The sequence below is a fragment of the Marmota monax genome, unplaced genomic scaffold (genome assembly GCF_021218885.2).
Source record: "Marmota monax isolate L192 unplaced genomic scaffold, Marmota_monax_Labrador192_F-V1.1 WCK01_AAM20220418_F8-fsc00037, whole genome shotgun sequence".
NCBI lineage: Eukaryota > Metazoa > Chordata > Mammalia > Rodentia > Sciuridae > Marmota > Marmota monax.
Window position 1 is genome coordinate 8,391,608 of NW_026693245.1, and position 5,987 is coordinate 8,397,594.

Below are 5,987 nucleotides of genomic sequence, written 5' to 3' on the forward strand. Positions count from 1 at the left end.
CCAAACCTGTTTGTGCCAGTTACATAACTTAATTATATATTATATAGATCAATAAGCTAGCAATTCAATAAGAGTATTGCTGTTCCTACAAAAATGAGGATGAATGTTTTAGGGAAAACTTTATAATAAAGTTATCACTTAAAAAAAAAAAAGCAGCCGGGTGCAATGTTGCACGCCTATAATCCCAGGAGCTCGCTTGAGAGGCTGAGGCAGGAGGATCTCGAGTTGAAAGTCAGCCTCGGCAAAAGCAAGGCCCTAAGCAACTCAGTGAGACCCTGTCTCTAAGTAACATACAAGATCGGGCTGGGGATGTGGCTCAGTGGTCGAGTGCCCTGAGTTCCATCCCTGGTATCCCCAACAAACAAACAAAACAAAACAAAACACAGCTACTCTCAAATCAAGGGGAATGGGGAGTCATGAAAATCTAGAAGTCTGCACCATGATTGAAGTTTAGTCAAGAAAAGAATTGTGTGCTCAATTTAGTTGCCAACTCCAAGAAGCACTTATGTTGTCTGTCATAGTTTGGACCCCAAATGTCGCCAAAAGCCCTTTTGTTGAAGCCTTAGTCCCCAACCTGGCACTATTGGGAGATGGTGGAAACTCTGAAGAGGTCCAACTAGTGAGAGCTCTTCCAACCACCGGCAGAGTACCCTCAAAGGGGATGGCAGGCCCGTCTCTGCCTATTTCTTATCTCAGCCATCAGCGAATGGTTTATCTATTCTGTATGCTCCCACCACAATGTGCTGCAGCCCCTACTACCACAAGCCTACAAGGAAAGGATCCATCTGATCATAGACTGAAATCTCCAACACTATGAGCCCAAATAAACCTTTTATATTTATGAATTTATTTATCTCTGTTTTTGTTACAGTAACAAAAAGCTGACTAACACATTGTCCCTCTAGCTTTGAAGTGAACACCTCCACATCAATCATTATACACGCACCTCATCATTTTTACTGATTACACCATATTCAATTCTCAGTTGTATTGTCATTTCTTCAACCAATACTGTATTGGTAACTTTTTCAACTTTTTTACATTTTTCCAATACTCTAAAACCATTGCAACATTTGTTGTATACACATTTTTGCTTACTTTAAAAATTATTTCCTTAGGATAAATTCATAAAAGTAGACTTGTAGGGCAGGGGATATAGCTCAGTTGGTAGAGTGCTTGCCTCTCATGCACAAGGCCCTGGGTTCAATCCCTAGCACCACACACACACACAAAAAAATGACTTATAAACAAATCAAGGTGTATTGTTGCTGCAGAAAGTCCTCATTGTTTCTTACAGATAATCCTGAGCTTAGAATGGTATCTCTCTAATCTTGGATGGGGGATAGAAACAAACAAGTGCCCTCCTAGTAAATATGGTTTCCCTCTTGCTGCAGACTAATTGCCTGCCTCTTTCCCATACAACCTTCTAGAAAAATGCTCATCCACCATGCAGTTCACACCATTCAGTTAGGCTTCCATCCTTACTGTGATAACCAGCAAACACTTAAAAACTCTTCAGTTCTACTGTTTTCTCTTGATGTTACATGACATTACTTGTCACTCTTTTTGAATATCTTTCTGTGAGAACACATTACCTGATTTCTTCTTAAGTCTCCAGTTCTTATATCTCCATCTTCCTTTTGTGATCTTCTACCTGACCTGCTGTCTCTTTAGTTTAAAGTTTCTTTGACATTTATCAACCCTTTCAGCTGCTTAAATAATTACATATCTTCTTTTATTAATTTTTTATTTATATATGACAGCAGAATGCATTAAAATTCTTATTACACATATAGAGCATAATTTTTCATATCTCTTGTTGTACACAAAGTATATTCACAACAATTTGTGTCTTCATACATATATTTTGAATAATGATGTTCATCACATTTCACCATCATTTCTAACCCCATGCCCCCTCCCTTCCCCTTCCTCCCTTCTTTCCTATCTAGAATTCGTCTATTCCTTCCATGTTCCCCCTCCCTACCCCACTATGAATCAGGCTTCTTATATCAGAGAAAACATTCAGCATTTGGTTTTTTGGGATTGGCTAACTTCACTTAGCATTATCTTCTCTAACTCCATCCATTTACCTGCAAATGCCATGATTTTATTCTCTTTTATTGCTGAGTAATATTCCATTGTACTTATATGCCACATTTTTTATCCATTCATCTATTGAAGGCATCTAGGCTGGTCCCACAATTTACCTATTGTGAATTGTGCTGCTATAAACATTGATGTGGCTGTGTCCCTGTAGTATGCTGTTTTTAAGTCCTTTGGATATGGACCGAGAAAGGAATAGCTGGGTCAAATGGTGGTTCCATTCTCAATTTTCTAAGAAATTTCCATACCGCTTTCCAGATTGGTTGCACCAATTTGCAGTCCCACCAGCATGTATGAGTGTACCTTTTTCCCCACATCCTTGCCAACACTTATTGTTGTTTGTCTTCATAATAGCTGCCATTCTGACTGGAGTGAGATGAAATCTTAGAGTAGTTTTGATTTGCATTTCTCTAATCACTAGCAGTGATGAACATTTTTCATATATTTGTTGATTGATTGTATATCATCTTCTGAAAAGTGTCTGTTCAGGTCCTTGGCCCATTTAATGATGGAGTTATTTGTTTTGTTTTTTTTGGTGCTTAGCTTTTTGAGTTCTTTATATACCCTAGAGATTAGTGCTCTATCTGATGTGTGAGGGGTAAACATTTGCTCCTAAGATGTAGACTCTCTATTCACCTCCCAGATTGTTTCTTTTGCTGAAAAGAAACTTTTTAGTATTAATCCACCCCATTTATTGATTCTTGATTTTAATTCTTACACCAAAGGAGTCATATGAAGGAAATTGGGGCCTAATCCCACATGATGGAGATTAGGGCCTACTTTTTTTTTCTATTAGATGCAGGGAATAATTAAGGATCTTTAAACAAAACATTAAATGTACAACTGATTAATAAATAAAGCAAAGTATTCTTTTGTAAGGCCAAAAATGATTGTCGTTCATACTCTTCTAGGCAAACCTAGCTTTCCCTGTATGGGTGACTCTTAAAGTATGATCCCTGGACCAAGTGCATCTGTATCACCTGCAAATTTTTTAGAATATTCTTGGGCTCCATCTCAAAACCTACTGAACCTGCAGTTTGTATTCTAATAAGGCCTCCAGGTGATTCTGATGCATGCTAACATTTAAAAACCACTACTCTATATAATACACCCTTTTAATGTGAGGCATTAGTTTAATGACTAGGATAACTGGGGGAATCAGAAATAACGAATTCTCCTTTTAAGTAGCTGTGTAATGCTGAATTACATACATGGATCCTTTATTCCTTAGGAGATCAGGGTAAAAGAAAGTACTAAAATGCAGGGTAGAAATAGAACTCCTCCCAAATTGCTTCTCACAAGAAATGAGAACCTAGTTTGGCTACATGGGAATTACCTTACCCCTTTTGCTACCACTGGTGATGTCCCCTAGTACCTGAGGGGGAAGTGCTCCCTTTGCTGCCCTGGACAACCTTATTTGCCAGATTCACTGACTCCAGTGGAGACCCCTATTTTTCGCAATCACCTCACATACCAACAGGCAGCATAGAGGGAGGCAGGGGAACTGGCAGATGAAAGGGAGGGGAATACTGTCTGCTTCTTATGCAGCCACTGCTCTGGTGAAGGCAGAGGCTTGTTACTTGTGTGCCCTGGAAGGTTCATCTTCTCTCCAGCCCCTTCCTCGCTCTCCCTGTTTCCTAGCCTCCATGAGGTGAGCAGCTTTCCTCCAGCCATCCATTCACCCATCCCACTTCCCTTCTGCCCTGCTCTCCTCCTATCTATCTACCCACCCATTCACCCATAATTCTAGAAATACTGGTGTACCAGCTTGATTTCTCTCCAATATCAAATGAGGTTGGACCTCATCAGAGACCACCAATCCATGATATTTTGTTTGTTTGTTTTGTTTTAGGGTTTTTGTTTGTTGTTGTTTTTGTTTTTGTTTGTTGTTGTCATTGTTGTATTTTTGGTTTCCTCAGTATTTCCCAGAATGGTCCCTGGAATGCAGAAAGAAAATCGCAGAACTTCTATTTGTATTTCTTAACCCATCCTTTTGAAGTTTCTAGTTTGAGTGTGTAAGTGAATCACACACTATATAGCCTTTTGTTACTGGCTTCTTTGACTAAGCGTGTTTTTGAAGTTCATCTGTATTATAACGTGAATTCAATGTATTAATACTATCATAAACATGTAATTTAAAAATTACATTCTCAAAAAATCAAAAAGTGTACAATCAGGGGCATGGAGAATACAAATATTTTGGAGACCACAGCTATGAAGAATATGTTCAAAAGACCACAAGAGCAATTGAGGATACACAAGTACTCGCTTTGGGAGTAAAGAGCAAGAAGAGGCCCAGTCACAGTCTTGTAAAGCTGGACATCTAGAAAACATGGCCACAACCCAGTGCAGATGGGCCCACCTTTGTTCCACGTTATTGTGTGTTATGGTTTGGGTATGAGGTGTCCCCAAAAGCTTCTGTGCTAATGCAGGAACTGTTAAGAGGTGAGATGTAGGTGGGGCAATGGCTGGAAGAGGTAGGTCATTGGGTGTGTGCCCTGGAATGTTTATCCTCTCTCCAGCCCCTTCCTCGCTCTCTCTGTTTCCTAGCCTCCATGAGGTGAACAGCTGTCCTCCACCATGCCTTTCCAGAATGATGTTTGGCCTCACCTTGGGCCCAGAGCAATCGAGTCAGCTGTCCATGAACTGAATCTCTGAAATGAAGAGCCAAAATAGACTTTTTCTCCTCTAAGTTGGTCTTGTCAGGTATTTTGGACACAGCGATGAAAAGCTATCTTATACATTGTCCAAGGTCACACTGGTGGTTACTGCTGAGCCAGGAACACAGGCCAGTCATGCCCGAGTCTAGCTCTTATTTTACTGCCCACACAAAGGAACATGGAACTGGAGCCTGAACTTGAAGCCAAGACAGCAGATTCTTTAAGTAACCTCCCTAAGAGCATGTCCTGAAACTTCATTACGTACAGGTGAAAGTAAAGATGTCAGTGATTTGTTTTAATTTAATAAGAAAATGAGGAACTTTCATTGATATAACTTTGTATCACATTCATACCATGTTTCTTCCAACCTAAGAAAAACTGAGTGTTTTTCCTTCATACAGACATAACTTTTTTAGCATATTATCAGTTCACTTAAAAGATTTCATCATTTGCCCATAAAGCTGAGTATGCCATTCTTTGATATGATACTCTCAAATTTCAAACCTGGAGCTACTCTCTTCTTTCACAGGTACAGAATGGTTTGTCTTTTGGCCACATTTTTAAAAGTACAACCATTTTGAAAAATATTAGAAGCAATACGAAAATAAAATACTAAGTAATGATTGTGAGTGAGAATACGAATGAGATACCAAACTGTAGAAAGTGGAAATAGGTTGACATTTTTAGAACTGTAACCTTCAGCTAACAACTGCTTGATATTTACTATTGGAGGTTTCCTCACAGAACATAGAATAAGGTGCAGTAGCTGTTAAATGGCAAGGTTTCTGCCTTCAAAGAAGTTGAAATCCAGGAAGAGAAAACAAAACTAAATATATTCTTACGTTTAGTATTTCAGTGTTGTATGAAGGAGCCATCAGTGACCTGGAAATCATCATTTCAGGTCCTAGATCTACAACTTCCTTATAACATCAGAAGTGATGGTGGTGGTGGTTTAAAAAAAAAACCCACAGGGGTAGAAGTAAAACTCTGTAAAATGGATGAATACATAGGAACCTACTCTTTAGAAAGATCTAAAGGATGAGTAGACCAAAGATGTGAGGCAAAGAAATAAATATTCTAGCCTCCTGTTTTCATGGAGGATGTTTATCTGTAGCAGAAAATGCAGTTGAAGAGCTTATCATTTAATATGCATTAAAGAGTTCTTATTCATTATATAAATAAGATTTAACAATTTAACAAAGTCAATTGACATGGAACAGC